We start from the raw sequence: 19,092 nt of genomic DNA on the forward strand, positions 1-19,092 counted from the left end.
AGCATATATCCAAACCACCTGGGTGGACTACTCTGTTATTTTTGCAATAGTATTTCTTGCCTGTGGTGTACAGTAATTCATCAATTAAATCCTCCACTGTTCTTGGAGGACTGTCAATATCCTACCACATGCATATCCCCTTCTTTTTTCATAGAAAATAACTCCTCAATACCCTCCTTAGCATCCTCTTCCCGCCTGGTCAGTGGACTGGCGTCCGCCTTCTGTCTTATTTTTCTGTCCCTATTTGACCCTACCGCAGTGCAAGCTTCCGACCCTGCACAGTGCTTGATGTCAATACAGCTTTGACCCTGCACCTGTACTGTGCTCTGACGGTACCACAAGCCCTACTTTAACGTGCTCTGACTAAAACTGCTGCTCTGTTGCTGCCCTTTGACACTGTACCAACAAAAAATAGTACTCTGAGGCAACTGACCCTACCAGACAGACAGTTGGCGGTACCTCTACGTATGTCTCAGAGACCCCAGGCCTCCAAAGTCATTCTCCCTTGCAACAATAATTAATCAATTTTCAGTGCTACTTTACACAAAAACAAAATTACAAATACATTGGTACAGCGAAAAACACTCTTTTCACTTACCGTATTTGATGTTGCCTCCGCGACTTTGCCAGTGATAGGCGAGAAAGGGAGCTCCTGGGTTTCAGCACCAAATGTTACGATCGTCCGTCCTGCTCCCTCCTGCAATCGCCCTGCTTCACTGCACACTCAGCAACACTCCGAAATAATAACACGAGAGACCAGAGGTAGAAGGGTATTTGCATATAATGAAAGCATGTATCCAAACCGCCTGGATGGACTGCACTGCTCCCCCAGGCTGGCAACATCCTTATATACAGTTTAGGTGGCTATTCCATTCCTAAACAACATTACTCATGTCAAAGGGGATGCCTGCGGCCTGCATCCGGGCCCATGTATGGAGTGCAGCAATCAGAACGCAAGCAATAAAAGTGTTCAAGTTCTTATAATGGCCTGTTTCCGAGCACAGGGCAATGTGGCCTTAGGTTCTGGTTATTGCTTGTTAGGTCCTGTGCGATCTGTGTACATTCTCTCAGAAATTAAATGGGTTTCCATCCCTGGAGGCATGACGGTCACGCAATCCACAGTCACAGTGACCTTGCCGGTGCCAGATGCCATCTCCTTCTACGCAGGGGCCTCCGAGAAAATAGAAAAAACACATAATTAGATCATGTAGCATACGCCCACTTTTCTTTTTCATCTCTTTCATTTTTACAAGCGTTGCCTAATATTTCGCAATTTCTACATTTTCCATACCCTTCCTAGCTATACATTTTATAATAGCAATGGTGCAATATATACACAGTAATAGTATTGCCAACATTTTGCTCTCTGCGCCCATCCTCATCATAACACGTGCATATTACTCTTTTAAATCCATATATGTAACTTTCTCTTGTGTCTATCGTGATTGTCATGGCACAGTGCTCGTATCTTCCTACCTCATAGTCCTGTGGTTTCGCTCCTCCCTCACCCCCTGATTTAATGCAAAATGGTGCAAGCAGTGATTCTTGGAACTTAAATGAAGGTACAGGCGGCCCTGTTTCATCCTTACTAGTCCCTGCCCTTACATCCCCCACCCATTTTTCCCAAGTAAATGGTTCTGCCACCAGCGGTGTCCCCTGTTGTTCATGCGTAGGGAACTGTGAACATAACCAGCAACTGGATATATTGTAAGTATCGGCCACCTGGGGTGATGTTGAGGAAGCCATTCATATGCCATTTTGCAGTGGTGATCGACAGTAGTGAGAGCATGAGCCATATGCACAGGCGCATCTAGAAGACAAAAATAGACATATATTTATCCAGATACCTCTGTAGTACCTTTTTTGATACGTGCTTTCCGTACTTTTCTCACACCCTCCTTTCTGCCCCTGTGCCCCTGTCGTGCACATTTATTTCCATGTATTCCCTTCCTTTTTTCACTCTTTTCTAGACCTTCACCATCCCATTGGTCAATACAGTATACAACGTTACTTATCCTGTCTGTTACATTGTATGGTCCTTTCCATTTAAGTTTACTTTTTGCAGTTCAACCCTCATTACGTAACATCACAGTGTCCCCTATGTGTAGTATCATCTCCTTTCTTGTTTTGTTGTTTTTTCTTGCTGTGTCAATGTCTGTTTGTGCCTGTGTTTCTATTGTCATTTTGCGGATGGCCTGTAATCTATTTACCAATGCTGATATGTAATATGCATCAAAAACCTTAATCTTTGGGTGCCCCCGTTGTCAGTGGCAGCAATAACTTCTCAGTGCTGGGCATGCTTCTTCCGAACAGTATTTCATAGGGCGAGTACCCGGTAGCTGAGTGTTGTCTTGATCGTATTCCGTGAAGTACGAATGGAAGCATAAGTCCCACTGTGATCCTTCTTCATCCATTATTTTGAACAGTTCCTTTTTAATTTGCATACAGAATTTTCTCTCTTTCTTTCTGTTCCTTTGTCTTTCCCCTGAGTAGTGTTATTTTCAGTGGTCCCTCCCCCCGCTTCTGCATACCAATCCTCCTCCTCTGTCTGTGGTTCTGGGGGTGGTGGCGTCGGCCATTCTTCTTCCAATCCTTCTCCTTGCTCTGTTGTTAGGGCCCCGTCCTGTTCTGGCAGGGGCGCCATGGGGGTAACGGTGTACGTGAGTATTCTTTTATTGCCAATTTTGCTGTTCCATCTGCCCTGTTGTTTCCTTCAGCCCATCGTCCTTTTGTCTTGCAAGCTTTTGTTTTGATGATCCATATTCTATTGTGCTGTCCTGATAATTCATCAAGGTCTTTTCATTCCTGCTCAAATTTATAGCTGAACCATCGGTCCCTCAATAGTGTTGATCTCTCCACCATTGCAAGTATATGGTGAGCCCTTTAAACACATAGGCCCTCATTACGACCCTGGCGGAAATCGAAAAACGATGGCGGAAATGCAATACCGCCATCGAATAGCGCTCGGTGCGACTATGACCCGTCACCGCAAAGTACGAAGCCACTAGCGACACCGTAGTGAACGCCAACGCTAACTGCACCAAGCACGCGCGCGCGCGCCATGCCAAACCGCAAACACCACCATGGTGCAACGGTACGCCAATTCCGACCCTAGCGGACATGTACCTAACGCCATCAGGCATGGCGGAATGTACCATTCCGCCATGGCGAGAAGTACGGCATCGCGAATCAACCGTAAACGGCCCCACTGAGTGCCTGTACACCGCTCCCTGCCCACAAAGTACAACTCCCGGTAGGTGCAATGAAGTCACAATGCAACCATTGAAATGCACAAAGCACCCATGCATGCCAACGAACAAAAGCAACACAAGAGGGGCCAATGGGAGCTGCAGGTCACAGATGGCACGAATACAGAAGCCATCCCAATGGACATGACCACAGTCCCCCACCAAGAAACGCACGCAAACACAGGCACCTGTGACCAGCAACATTCCGAAAATCACATCATTCCACCAGTCCACCTGGCTGACCGGCATCTGTTACACAAAACCCAATCCCCCGCCCCTGAGCATGACAACATTCAAACTGTCATATAGGCAGCCCCCATCCCTGACCTCACGGGCTTAGCAGGCAAACGCGCCCAGTACAGTACCACGCAACTAAACCCCGAAGCTGGAACCCAATGCAGATCCCCTCACAATACATCGCCCCCCAAATAGGCATATGCCACATCACTTGCAAAGAAAAACGCTACACGGGCCAAATCAGAATAGCAATTTATGCACATCAAAGACACCAAGCCCATACAGCCATCAGGCCATGAACTCCAAAACACTAATCACCATTGTGGGCTGCATCCGCAAGAAATGACCAGCCACTACTTGTGTGTCGCCCTGTACCCCCATGGTACACAGAGCCAAATTCACGTACGAAAAGGCAACATGGAAGCGCACAGAACCGCAGGGCTGTCCCAATGGGGAGGCACTAGTCCAGCTGAAAGGCCGAAATGTTGCTCCGAGACACCAGTACTGCGTAAGGGCATGTGGGCCATTGGCGATCGTCCCATAAGATCGTAATGCTGCTCCACCGATTAACACGAAGCAGCAGGTGTCGGGAGTAAAATCCATCTGCAGGAGTGGCATACAGATGGCAGTGGCAAAAGGGGAGGAGATACCTGTCAACCAAAAGAAAAGAAAAAGAACAGAATGGCCATCAGAACTACATTCGAACAACTCACTTCAATGATCACACGAAATCCACAGCCATATGCATGCTAGCCCACTCAAAAGGATCATCACCACCCCAAAACCACTTGCGACTCATAAACATCTATATCGAGGTGCAAACACCATCACAAACGAGTGTACCTGTGCATGCGTCTGTCAAAACAGAATCCATCAGATGGGAATGTCAACGTGCATGGACACAAGTGTCTGAGGGCGCCTCGAGACAGGGAGGGCTCAACAAGGCCAGATAGACGATGGTCCCACTATGGCAGGCCTGCATCACATAGCGTAGGGGAGGCGGATATATCCCAAGAAGCCCTGTACATGGCAAACTCTGTATCAAATCACCTGCCCATGCATCCATTCATCATTCCCTCATCCCGGGATCAAAACGCCTGAATAATTACTCACATGACATTAGAAACATCCATTGAGTCTGTGCGTTATGCAGCCTGCAATATCCACAGTGCCCCAGCCCGTAATTCCAGTGTTGTGAAGTAACATGTATTTGGGAACGTCCGGCCTCATCGCCCACGTCGCTAATGCGCATCCCAAACTATTCATATCAATCATTGCACCCTCGCCATGGGCCCTGTCTCAAGGACATTGAACAATAGAACGTTATATTTGCAGTCAGACCTGTGGGCATCTCCTCGCCGCCAGCTGATAACCGAAAGCGCCGCCCTTCGAATTCCTCATTTGCAACATCATGTCGAAAAGGCATCTGTGGCCGTTTGAAATCACTAATTATTCCATCGAGTGCGGCTGTGTGTGAAAATGGCAACTGCCTTCACCCACGAATGGGACGCCCCGCCCGTCGTTGCAACTCGGTACAGTGATGCATGAGGGCCCACCGTTACTCGAGTACTACGTTCCACTGACCCTTCACAAGTCTGTTCGCGACTGCACAGATAGAATGGGAAACAATGGGACCATAGCCGAATGAACATAACAACCAATCCAACACGCCCATCGGGTACAAATACATGATAGCAATAGCAAGATACCATTCCCCGAATTGCAGCGTTGTGCGCGTGACGTGCTCGGCCAAAGGGGAGGGCAGTTTGCACAGGTGGAATGAATCACCACAGGTGGAGGCCATACAGCCTGAAAACACATGAATTGCACAGCCAGTCTCCTCCCACGACCACACCGAAATGCTACCGGCAGGACTCGCGATGTTGGCCCTGGGGGACCTGATAGCACTGCAAGTGCTCCAACTCCAAGAGGAAGACGAACACCAACTACAACCGGCCGCACGGAGGAGACGCAGGAGGAGGAGGAGGGCAAGGCAGGGCCAGCAAGGCCCACCAGCACAGCCACTACCACCACGCAGGCAGCCCGCAATCCCACGCCTCCGAGCACATCCGTTCAACCTCACTGCTGAGCAGATCCACACCCTCTACCGTTTGGACCGGGACACCATAGCCGCCATTGTGGACATGACACAGGCTGACCTTGTCAGCATGATAGATAGCCCAACCGCCATCCCACCCCTACTGAAGGTGGTGTCTGTACTACACTTCCTGGCCACAGGCACCTACCAGCACACAGTCGGACAGTTGCATGGCATTTCTCAGCCACTGTTCTCACGGACACTATTGCAAGTGCTCGATGCCCTCCTGCAGCACGCAGACGACTACATCTCCCTACCACGCTCGGAGCAGGAAATTACAAACACGAAAGTGGGATTCCATGCACTTGGCGGCATACCGGGTTGCATTGGTGCCATCGACTGCACCCATGTGGAGTTGGTCGTCCCACATGCCATGGAGGCCCAGTACCGCAACCGAAAACAATTTCATTCTCTGAATGTACAAATGGTGTGTGACTCCAACAGGATCATTACACATTGTTGTGCCCGATTCCCTGGATCAACCCATGATTCTATGGTCTTGAGGAACTCTACAATACCACGCTACATGGAGCGACACGCAGGGAACAGATCCTGGCTACTCGGTGAGTCTCATTACATGCATGATGATGTGGGGTATGTGAATTGGCATTGACCTGCCAGGAAGGGGGGGGGGGTGTGCGTACGTATCAATGGCATTCCACATCATACGTTTCTCGTCCACATACAGGTGATGCTGGATATCCACTGAAGAGATGGCTCCTCACACCAGTCCGGAACCCACGGGACCAGCATGAGGAGGACTACAACCATGCCCACTCACGTACCCGTGTAGTCATAGAACAGGCATTCGGCCTACTGAAGGGCCGTTTCCGCTGCCTCAGCAGGTCTGGCGGGGCACTCCTGTACCGCCATGAGAAGGTTGCAAAGATGGTGATGGCATGTGTCATGCTCCACAACATGTGCGTACGTAGAAATGTGCCCATGCCCCCTGACGCAGAACTGCAAGCACCTGATGATGGTCATGATGAGGGTGGGGATGTGGCAGCACCTCATGGAGTCTGCGAGGCACCGGAGGCCCGTGACATTCGTCAGCATCTCATTGATGTATGCTTCTAGCACTCACGCCTGGTGGCTGATACATGGACACGGGACTCGTGGCACTGCGTGTGTCTGGGACATGCACAATATGGACTGTACGCCTATGATGGCCTAGTACACAAAGATCAATGTCCACACATCTAATTGGTTGATCGTGCACTTTTTATGGCATATGTGATGTCATGTTGAACACCCTATCGACCCGCCACCCAAGTGAGCCCAACACACCCCCTCCACCCCCCTACCTCCCCCCCGAACACCAGTGTCCAAAGATGCTCATTGTCAGTGGGCTGTCGCTATTGCAAGCCCCCTCTGCGGGTATCAGGGGCACCCCTGCCTGTGGAGCGCAGGTTCCTTCCAGATCTACGTTGGGGGCTGCCCTGGACGGAGCTTGCAACGGATGATGTGTCTGCCTGCTCACGTCCATGCATGTCCCTAAGGGTTTGCGAGAGCTCAGTGAGCACACGGCGCACTGCGGCAAGTTCGGCACATACGTCCTTGGCCGTCGCATGCAGTTCCCCCCTGAGGCTCTCGGTGCTTCTCTCCATTTGGACTCTCAGGCTCTCGGTGCTACTCTCGATTTGTGCCCTAAGTGTCTCAGTTGATGTTTCTATGTCTGCCTTAGTGCCCCCACATTCATCAGCATGGTCCTTGAGGAGCGTGGCCAGTTGCTGCTGTTGTTCGATCAACTGGTCGAGGGACTGTTGCCTCTGCTGGGCCAAGGCCATTTGCGGGGGTGTCACAGAGGGGCTGTTGACCTCATGTTGCCTTGCCACAGGGCTTGTGGGGGATGGCCAGTCGTCGTCTTGTGGGTGCCCCTGCGTGGTATCCTCATGTTGTACGGGATGGGACAGACAGGGGGATTGGGACAGGTCATGGATGGATCTGACTTCGGCATCCCCGTTTTCTGTGTCGGAGCATGCTGCCATCAATGGGGTGTCACCTATGGTGCTGCTGCCACCGGAGGCAGTGCCTTCTGTGGCATCCATTGGGGGGACCTGTGGTGGTGGTGTTGTGGGCATGCTGGCTGCTGGGGTGCCTGTTGATGTTCCCTCCTCTGTGCTGCCACCTGATTTGTGCTGCTGCCGTGTCTTGATGCGTGCAGCTGAGGTGGAGGGTCTCTGGCCGTTGTTCTTGGCCCTCTTTGCAGGTGTGCTGGTAGGGGTGTCCTGATGCTCGTCGTTTGGATCGGACCCTATGGTGGAGTAAAGGAGGGTGAGGGTTATTAATGGGTCTGTGGGAATTGGAATGGCATTGTATCACATGCATTGGGGTGGTACCTGAGGGTGATTTGGGTCGGGGCCTTGGAGGTGCTTTGATTTGTGTGTGGAGTGAGGGTGCAGTTGTTTGGCAGCCTGCAGTTAGGGTGTGCCTGCTGCACGTGTAGTGCGTGTATTAGGGGTTTTTAATTATTTATGTATTTATAGTGGGTTTTAACGTGCGCTATCAGGCCGATGTGTGTGGACGTTCTCCTGGACATGTGTTTCTGTTGCACTATGTGGACGCATGGTACTTCACATGGATGGACTGTGTGGATTTGGCATTGTTTTTCCTGGCCCACCTACCTGTATCTTCGGATGTCTGCACTCCTTTCTCCATCCCTCCGACTCCCTCTATGCTCTCCATTCCGATGGTGGAGGCACAGATTTCTTCCCAGGGGGTCAACTTGATGGGTGATTCAGGACCTCCCCCGGTGGCTGTGGCAATGTTGCGGTTGGCAGAGAGTATGCTGCGGACGCGTATCCGCAGGTCGTCCCATCGCTTGCGGCATTGCTGTGGGGTGCGGGGTGCGGTCCCCACCGCACTTACCCGCTGTGCCACCAGAGCCCATATGGCCTTCTTGTTTGCAAGTGCTGTCCTGGTCATTTGCGTGCAGAAGACGACGGCAGCATTCTCCTGGAGGGTCTCTGTTAGCACGGTGAGTTCCTCACGGGAGAAGTGGACCTGCCGCTTGCGGTTGCACGCTTTCTTCGCTGCTTTTCCCATTATTCTTGGTTTCGCTAGGGTGGTTAACGGGTTGGGGTGTGTTTCAGGGTAGTGATTTTAGTGGTTGTGTGGTTTTAGTGTATTTATAGGTGTACGCCGGGATGTTTCCCGTTCCGGGCCCATGTTTTAACTTCCGTTTCCGTATATTTCCGGCCACCGTACTTTCCGGTAGGCGCACACTGCGGTGACCGCTAAGAGGGGTGGCGGTATTGCACCTGGGGCGCCGTACGGCGGCGGTGTGGGCCGTTTTGGGGTCATTTCCGCCATCGCGGACTTTGCACTTCCGCCATGCCGTGGTGCTCGTGCCCGATGGGTCGGAATGGGCCGCACTTTGCTCCTTCGTGCAATGGCGGAAACGCTATTTACGCTGTGGCGCTCCGGTCAGTCGCTTTCCGCCAGGGTCGTAATGAGGGCCATAGTCTAAGTCCACCACCAACTTCTGGTGGCATTTTCTGCATTGCCCTAAGTGCCAGTACTACCGCTTGGAGCTCGCCGTACTGTGCGCTTTATCCCTCAAACGCCATTGAGTTGTGCTGCCACTGATCATTTTGCTTGTACACTACCGCTGCTGCAGCATGTAGCTTGTTATTTACATATGTAGAGCTCCCATCACAATAGAATGTGGCACCATCAATATCTTTATCTGGTGCACATGCCCTGAATATATTGTGTAACGTGTTCACCGTTTCCGCTTTGTATTCATGTGGCATGTCTACCTGTATATCGTCTACTGGTATGTACGTCTCTCCTCCTTCCTCAAAGTGTAGTGTGATTGCAGTTAATAATGCAATCCATTTACCTATCCTCTGTGTACTGACATTCCCTTGATGCATTTTGGAGGATAATAACATCTGTAGAGGTTTGTGGTTTGTTTTAATGATGCATGTAACCCCTCCCGTTATGTATCTAAATTTGTTGATTGCCCAGTATAGTGTGCATAGTTGTCTCTCGCAGTGATATTGGTGCCATTTGAACTGCTTTATTATATGGTGGGGGACTTACATATTCCTCCGGTTGCGTAGTTTTCACAGGCAACAGCAGATAGGTCCAATCATCTTTGTCTGGGTGCTGTTGTTTGTATATCTCAAATTCATTTTTGTGCATCTCTAGCTCCTCTTGGCAATCTGTAAGCTGCTGTCTAATATCTTCACACTCTTGTGCCTTTAGCACAATAGTAGACGACATCTGCATAGAGTGAGTATTTGCCAGTTGCCGTGTGTACATGAGGTCATCTCTCATGTCACACAGCAGTACATTTTGTTGTGTAACCTCATTATTTTCCCCTTTAGTAATGCGAGTCATCTTCCAGAGACATGTCACAATGACATGTGTCTTATTTTTGCAATAGTATTTCTTGCCTGTGGTGTACAGTAATTCATCAATTAAATCCTCCACTGTTCTTGGAGGACTGTCAATATCCGACCACATGCATATCCCCTTCTTTTTTCATAAAAAACTCCTCAATACCCTCTTTAGCATCCACTTCCCGCCTGGTCAGTGGACTGGCGTACGCCTTCTGTCTTATTTTTCTGTCCCTATTTGACCCTACCGCAGTGCAAGCTTCCGACCCTGCACAGTGCTTAATGTCAATACAGCTTTGACCCTGCACCTGTAGTGTGCTCTGACTGTACCACAAGCCCTACTTTAACGTGCTCTGACTAAAACTGCGGTTCTGTTGCTGCCCTTTGACCCTGTACCAACAAAAAATAGTACTCTGAGGCAACTGACCCTACCAGACAGACAGTTGGCGGTACCTCTACGTATGTCTCAGAGACCCCAGGCCTCCAAAGTCATTCTCCCTTGCAACAATAATTAATCAATTTTCAGTGCTACTTTACACAAAAACAAAATTACAAATACATTGGTACAGCGAAAAACACTCTTTTCACTTACCGTATTTGATGTTCTCCGCGACTGTGCCAGTGATAGGCGAGAAAGAGAGCTCCTGGGTTTTGGCACCAAATGTTACGATTGTCCGTCCTGCTCCCTCCTGCAATCGCCCTCCTTCACTGCACACTCAGCAACACTCCAAAATAATAACACGAGAGACCAGAGGTAGAAGGGTATTTGCATATAATGAAAGCATGTATCCAAACCTCCTGGATGGACTGCACTGCTCCCCCAGGCCGGCAACATCCTTATATACAGTTTAGGTGGCTATTCCGTTCTTAAACAACATTACTCATGTCAAAGGTGATGCCTGCGGCCTGCATCCGGGCCCATGTATGGAGTGTAGCAATCAGAACGCAAGCGATAAAAGTGTTCAAGTTCTTATAATGGCCTGTTTCCGAGCACAGGACAATGTGGCCTTAGGTTCTAGTTATAGCTTGTTAGGTCCTGTGCGATCTGTGTACATTCTCTCAGAAATTGAATGGGTTTCCATCCCTGGAGGCATGACGGTCACGCATTCCACAGTCACAGTGACCTTGCCGGTGCCAGATCCCATCTCCTTCTACGCAGAGGCCTCTGAGAAAATAGAAAAAACACATAATTAGATCATGTAACAATCCCTATCAAGGCATCCTCTGCAGGTCTACAGCAAAGGCTACTATGGACACCAAAACAATTTATAAGAACCGCACCCAACAGAGAACAACACTAAATTTGGCAAACCCTCATACTGTTAGGAATTTTTTAGTAGTCTCTCCCTGTCCAGGCCATCAGATAATTTGATGATAAGTGTTAGCCCCGTTCCCGAATCTTCCATTTTGTTCCGTGCTCTGATCTTTATGCAGTAACACAGGAGCCTCAACGCCCTTGCCTTTTGTTTGATCTCTTTGTAGAGTAGGTAACACCCTCCTCTAGAGACAGCCACTCAGCAGGAAGCTGTCTTGGTCCCAGGAATCAAGGAACCAAAGGAACACACACATTCAAAGGGAGTAGCTTCACACCAGGATTCTGCATACCAAAGGGGCCTTTGATCCTATTGAGAATGGAAGTGGGCAGGTTTAGTGTAGACAGGGAGAGCTCTGTATAGCTGGGGGAAGGTTCCATCATCATGTTTCCCTCTGCGTCTCTCTCTCCTTCCTGTCCTCTACACTTCCTGTAGCACAAAGCACATTGGGTGTGATGTCAGAAGGGCAATGTCCACTTATTTCAAGAGCAGGAATTGGACACCTAAAGCAGGCTAGCTTTAATACAATTACATATGGACTTTTAGATTTAAAAGAAGGGGTCTCCCACCCCTTCCTTAAATTATTTTTTGGACATAAAACCCTTGAGGAAGATTTTGTTGGACCTTGCTTTCTAAATCCCTCCAGTTGCGAGGTGAAGGCAGGCACCCCAAGGTAGAGGGGAGCTCTGTCTCCTAACCATCCCCATGGACCATTGGGGGTGAACTCTGCTGCTGGATCAAAACCTGCCTCTCTGCCAGTCACACTGTTTCCCAGGACCTCACCTCACTGTAGAACCCCTGAAGGTGTGTGCTAGTGTACCCCGCGTTTGGGAGACCAAGAAATGAACTCACTGTGGCCTTTGAAACCCTTGAGTGGGACTCACAGCTCCTGAAAGCCAGAACAGCTGAGATCCCTTTGTTTTCAACATCGATTCGCTGCTAAGTGTGTCCGATGCTGAGCGAACCACTAGGACCCTCCGGAGCTGCCTGTGGCATCCATCATTCTTCAACTCCATTCAGAGCTGCCCATGTCAGATGAAGCACGTCGTTGCCTCCGCTCGAACCAAAGAAGTACTGCTGCCTTGCATTGCTCAGAGTACCATTTGAACCAGCAGCTTCTTCATTGCAGCTCCTGTAATCAACTCGACCCTGGTGTTCCCCCGGACAGCAAACTCCAAGACTTTGCATCAGACTGACTTGCCTGCGCATCCTTGTACCAACTTGCCGCTGTCGAACCTTGACCTCTGAACCGAATCTGAGGGACAGCCCTATCCTCGCTACTCAAGTAGACACTTCAAGACCGCAGCTACCTTCCTTTCGACCCCACCTCGACAACAGCTTGTCACTGTAAAATTACAACCACCATATCCTCGAACTGAAACAAGCCATCAAACAACACTGAGAAGCCTGTTTCAACGCCTTGGAACCACCAAGACATTTGCAAAGGTATTATGGACTGACATCTGCCTCCTGTGTCCATCTTTGGGCCCAAGAGCCTGGCTAGGTCATTGGCATCCCTCTTTGCAACCTCAAGAACAAATCTTTTGAACATTGTGGTATTTTCATGGCCTTTGCTCCCGGTCTCATTAACCAGAGTGCTGCATCTGCTATGTTTGCATCTTCCGTATTCTTTCTAGAGAGGTGGGTTTTTGTAGAACTGTGATTGGACATTCCTTTACTTTGGACAATTATACTTCACTGTTTGAGTCACTACTGAACCATAATCACATACCTCCTGAGAGTACAGCCTTCTCTTGGCCCACGTTACCACAAAAGGAAAAGGCGGTATATCTATTGGCAGTGCCTGTTTTGCTTTTATGATTGTGCTGGCTCTTGGTTTGTATAAGTGTCAGGGCTGTGTAGCACTTTAGACTCTACTCATCCTTGTACTCCTGCAGGGCCGAAGTCAATTTGTCACAGGGAGTAGTTGAGATACTGCCTTCCCCCATGTGCGAGGAATGACACAAGTCACATCGCAAAATAAACTTGCCTCCCCTCCCTATACTACTCAGATGCAACAATAATTAAAGAGAACTAGTGTCCTATGTTAAATGGCCTAGACAATCAACAAATCAACTATTCACAATTCAAGAATTTATAATCTGGTATGTTTATTTTGGAAATTTCATCCGGCTATTGAAGACTACCGAAACAAATATCCTAGTAAAATTATATGAAATCAAATTATGAGATCTAGAGTGAATGTGTTAAGTACAAACGAGATATTAAAACTTAGGAACAAAGACAACTGTAACGATAAATGGTGTAGATTTTGTAAAGAAGAAGGTGAAGAAGAAACACTTTAACATTTGCTTCTCGTATGTCCTACCCTTCTTCCACAGATAATTTTATATTTTTCTCATTTTGTTGAAACAATACACTTTGTGAATGGGGTGGTACCATAATGCTATGGTACCAAATGTTGCACGGCAATAGAATTACGTTAAAAATAAGATTAACTGTGTTTTTTAATAATATTTGAGGACTATCGTAAGGAAAACTTGTGAACTTTATAGATAGCATTGAATCATTTGTATACATATGTCAACATTTTGAGCTATGTTTTTATGAATCAGGATTTTAATATTGTGTTTTTTGTGTTCGATAAAGATAATGTTTTTTTTTGTTAGGTTAGGTTTCTGTTTGGTATAGTCTGTCGTTAGGTAGAAAAAGACTGAAATTGCTAAAATTTGATTTGTGTAAGAAATATTTAGATTTCATCGGTTTATTTGTTCAAAGTTTTTGTAATCCTGTTCTTTTGTTTTTTGTAAAAGTTTTTATAAACTATACTCAAATAAACAAATAATAAAATGGCCTGGACATGTACTTGCATTCTTTGTCTCTAACAGTTGCAGTTAAGGGATTCGTACCTTTACATTTCGTAAGATAAAATCTAACAGTGTCCTATTAAGTGCAGCTGGCTGCGAATAGCAGTAGTTGCTGCACTCTAATGTAGGGCAGCAGCCAGCCTTTTCCTTTGTTCTAGTCCGTGTTTCCCTCCGCCATGATGTCAGTGGGTAGGTATGACTTATTACAGAGCAATGCACCATGCATCATGTCCCTTAAGCTCGAGACAGTGGTATGTACAGCTCACTTCATCACTGTCAGTCTGGGACCTGGGGAGTCCACCTGCCAGGGAAATACACGGCGTTCTCAAGATCACCCACCGAGTTGCAGACAATGCGGCGAGATGAGCAGAGCGCACAAGGCGAGCAGGGCGTCCAACTGTTCAGTTCACGTGTAGAAGGTGCTGCACATTTCTACACACGTTTTAAGGCTAATCATGGAAGGGGGGAGCAATAAATACAACATACTCTTTCAATCCAAGTGAAATGAAGCAATGGACAGGTACTGAAACTAATAATAAGTGAATGGAAAACGGTTTTAATTCAAAACGTGAGTCCACTACTGAAAACATGAGGATTAGTTACAAAGAATGCATGTTGTCATTAGCACGTGAACATGTTGTGAAAAATGACTAGACGAATACACTTGTGTATTACTTCCTGGTCGCTCTTACTTGTCCCATTACTTGCTTAATACATGATGTCCCCATGATCCCAGGACAGACGCGCCTCCTGCTGCTTGCTCCAGTCACGTCACAGCTATAAAGGAGCCCCTACCTTAAATTCCCCGCTGTTTGTTGTCAGACCCCTCGTGAATGAGCATTCACGTCTAGGTGATTTACCCCCAAGCCCATCTCACACACTATGCATCGGAGAGGGGCTAGAGAGAGATATATAGACCTACCCACGGCTGAGCCCTCTACTCTGGTCTGGATTAACGGTCCACACAATAGTCACCCCTGCATCAGGGACCGGGGATGCAGTGAACATCTCTCTCCCACCTGCGGCCAGATTATCAAAACTTTGTACTGGTGCAAACAAATGGAGCAAATTAATTTAGCACCAATTTTGCTGCTTTGGAAATACAGATTCGAGCCAACAGGTATTCCGCCAATCTAATTATCTAATCATCTTTTCACCAGGCCAAAAATGGAGCAGACTGTTTTATTTACTATCTAGCAAACAGATTTCTTTTTAGGTTATGCAGAAAACAAAAATCATCTGATTAACTTCTGCCTTAGTGCGCACATTTTTAGATAATACTAGCAAAAAGTACCAGTTCTCCGAACAGGTTCTGTGGACAGACATGACAGCACTCTCATAAATGGTTGAAAATCAATGATCCTTTAGGTCGCTGTTCCGATACGCTTATCACTTGATGTGCTTTGCACTTTGAAGATAACTGCACTGAGAATGATCGTGTGTGGCTGACATACTCAGGAGTAGACGTTGGGGGGAGGCGAGAGTTGATTTGCTGCTGCATACTGGGACCTACTGTGCTCCCTCCAAACCTGTTGCCTCACCCTGGTGTGGTGCAGTTTGTTGCAGTGCATTGCACTGCAAAGGTCCCAGAAACCGTGCATTCTAGGGTTGAGGACCGGTCCTCCGGCCACATTGATGCTTTGCTGATTTCAGGCAACCATCTCTTGTGTGAAGGTGCTGAAATCCGGGGCAAGGGGAAGGGCGTCCAATTGGTATGTAGCCAGTATTGTCCAGAGGGTCCTAACAGGTAACTGTGCACAATTTGGTGCACATTGGTGAAACAGTGTAGAATTGTATAAGGAGCAATGCTTCGCCAAGCCACAAACCAACAAACACATTTTGACTTTTGCTGAAATCCGGAGAACGGGGTGGGGTGTTCACATGTCATGTAGCCAGTATTGTCCGGAGGGTCGTAACAGGTAACTATGGAAAATTTGGTGAAGATTGGTGAAACAGTGTGTATTTGTATAAGGCAAAACACTTTGCCATGCCGCAAACAAACCCACAAATGTTCACTTTTATAAACATAGATGGATTGTGACAAAAACATGTTTGCTCCGTTCCGTATTATCTAAGCAGTTTCTCAAGTTTTAGCACATGTGCAAATGCTAGATAATCTGGCTCCTGCTCGGCTGGCATAGAAAGAATGCTCATCCACAGCAGTCTGTAGCTTGGCTCGGGAAGCCGCAGGCTATGGCAGTTTCATGTTCACTTAGCCCGGCAACGCTAGGGTTAAGGACGGGTTAGCGCCACAGACCTAGCACGTCTGCTTGTCATGCCTAAAGGAGAGAAAAGGAAAGCGCATGCGCTAAGCGAGCCAACACTTACTCCGGCTCTGAGTCGTGTGCTTCCGGCATTTTCTCATGGGGCCTATTCACGCCAGAGTACATCATAACGCCAATGAATGTGGGATAGAAAGGAGCCAATAAATGTGTTCATCCAAAGAAGAAGGCTTTCACACACCTAAGACACTTTGACCTCCAGTAGGCCTAGGAAAGTCCTGTGTGAGTACCAATGCCCAACCTCTCCTTCCTAATTACTGCAAGTAAGTCACATAGAACATTTTCAAAAAGTGTCTGGCAGCTGACAATTTCAAAAAGTGTGCCACAATGCCTGACACTGAAACCAACACTACTGAGCCAACCAAGGCAGCTGCATTTCCCTGCCCCACTCCATTCGGTACCAGGTAATATTATCCCCACCAAAAATATTGCCGTATATATGGTCGGCTGGAACGCCATAGGCAATATTTTTGGGGGATATAATTTGTGGGAGTGGGAGTTGCGGGGGTGTCCCCCGCACATTTAAAAATAATGCAGGGGTTGCAGGGGTGTCTCCCACAGGGTCCATGCCTCAATATCGTCGCAAAACTATGGCGATATTTTTGTATAGCAAAATGTTTGCGGGGATATTAACACATGGAACCCTCCATTCAACATGTCAGACCCGCAAGCGCTGGGCCCATCCTGGGAGAGCTGGCTGCGGTGATTGGCAAATTATCTAGAGGCTTACAGTGAGGACCTGGTAGGTGATGAAGTTAAAGATCTTATCCCCACTCTACTGCCTGATCAGATTAATTCATACAAGGGTTGAAGGAAGCTCTGAGGGTGTACTTTGACACTCAAAGGAACATTGATGATGAAAGACACACCGTCAGCACTGCATGCCATTCTCCAGAGAGTGGTTAGATACATTTACAACACATTTCCGCAAACTGGTAGCTTAATGTGATTTTCATAAATATGCAAGTCAGGAAGCCATTCAGCTTTGGAAAATAGGAGGGTGTCTGTCATCAACTTTAAAAAAAAAATTAATAAGGGAGCTTCTGCTGCTGGCAAATATTCTCATGATGGCCTGAACGCAAGCAAGAGCAAATCCCATGCCATGCAGAAGGAGACAAAGAATCCAAAAGTGAACAGCTCAACCAACTCTCCCATGCGACGAAGAATAGACAGGGAATTCTTCTACCGGTGAGGAGGTACTAATCACGAGGATAATGTTAAGATGTGGTCTGCCATTTCCTCATGAAGAAAACGTGAAGTGTCTGTTAAAAGGCAAAAATGCAGAAACTGTGAAAGGGAAAATCATCTAGCAAATGTATATAATTCAATACCAGTCAGACGTGGATGGCTGCCTAGAACCCTGCTCCTGCCAGATGTGATGCAAGCGCCCGAAGAGACCAAAGCTCCTGTTGCATCCAGGCAGGATGACAGTGATTGCTACGCATGCATGATGTCTGATCAGCCGAGTTTGCAAGGAACTGATGTAAACGTATTGGCAGGAGATCATGCTGAAAGGTTTGTGATAGACACTGGATTGACATTGAACATCATGTGTGCTTCCGAATTCAAGAGAATGAACAAACAACCAGTCTTGGAGCGTGATTTACAAACATGTTTTTAAACGGGAAAGTCCCATTAAAAAACGCTTTTGTAAATCATGCCCTTAGTGTCATCTGAACTGAGAGGGCCCAGCAATAAATCATGGCAAGTTCCAAATCAGGCTTCAATACAAGGAAAGCTAATTCAAATCCGTGCCTCAAGGAGAAGTCCTGAATAGAAATCTGCTAGGCCGGTCGATGGGCATAGCAGTGAATATCGTGGCACCTTCGAAATCCATAGTGCACCAATTTCCCTATCCTTTCCAAAGGGTAGGATGTCTTAAAGGTGGCTGTAGGTATAATTAGTGCACACATTTTAACCATGTACTAATTTCAACAGAGCCACTGATCTCAATAGAAAAAGGTAAGCTCCAATGTAAAAGAGATCCCAGTGTGCAGCTTAGGTGTGATTTGGGGCTGATGTGAGGCACTGATGAGAACCATCCCAAACCAAGGAAGGGGTAATTCGGGATAAGAAATGCACAGTGTAGTTTAGTATAGGGACTAACAAATAACCAGACTAATACTAATACACTGGCCACTAACCTTAACAAACTAAACTATTAGTAATTAGAATGGGGTTGCTTAGGCCATAATCCACACTACAGGCCATGGGTTAAAAGGCACCATTCACACAGTGATGTAGGTTTATAAATAAAGGCTGGACATTTGAAAGCTGAAGTGCAGTGTATATGGCAGACAGCAGAATGCATTTTGTAAAAACTCTTTGTTTAAACCAGAATGCAGAGAGGAAACAGAGGATGACAATGTTGCAGATTCCTCTGGGTTTGTGAAAGAGTACTGTATAAAAGTGAAAGCAGAAAGGGTTCTGGAAAGTTACTGGGGGTTGGCTAAAAGGGGAGGTGTTTCATTGATTGATGATCTCATGGAGGAGGCAGTGAAATAGGTGGTGACATCATATACTTTCATTAGAGGAAATTATAGGCAGGAGGACTGAAGCAAAGACGGTTTATAACCCAAAGAATGAAATAAGGAGGGGGTTGGACAAGGGGAGCGAAGGCGAGGAGAGAATCAAAGAGAGAAAAAACAGAAAAGTGAAGGGTGCTGTTTGAAAGCTGTGCTGGGCCAGGCTGCAGAAGGAGGGGGCTGGAGTGTGGAAAAAGAGGGGCAAGCCTGCAGAG

At 47.5% G+C, this 19,092-nt stretch overlaps 1 long non-coding RNA gene across 4 annotated transcripts in view; it reads right to left on the reverse strand.

Annotated features, from left to right (window-relative positions):
- Positions 1–326: 326 nt before the first annotated feature.
- The window catches only part of LOC138453503 (uncharacterized), a 565,889-nt gene continuing 547,123 nt past the window's right edge, over positions 327–19,092 (reverse strand). For 3 of the 4 annotated variants that reach the window (XR_011260443.1, XR_011260445.1, XR_011260444.1), the window contains 2 exons: positions 10,522–11,094; positions 327–1,810 (listed from right to left, as the gene is read on the reverse strand). This is a non-coding gene — a long non-coding RNA (uncharacterized lncRNA). The remainder of the gene's footprint in view (positions 1,811–10,521; positions 11,095–19,092) is intronic. The other variant, XR_011260446.1, reaches the window with a different exon arrangement.

The sequence above is a fragment of the Ambystoma mexicanum genome, chromosome 4p, assembly GCF_040938575.1.
Source record: "Ambystoma mexicanum isolate Mex_15411 chromosome 4p, UKY_AmexF1_1, whole genome shotgun sequence".
Taxonomy (NCBI): Eukaryota; Metazoa; Chordata; class Amphibia; order Caudata; family Ambystomatidae; genus Ambystoma; species Ambystoma mexicanum.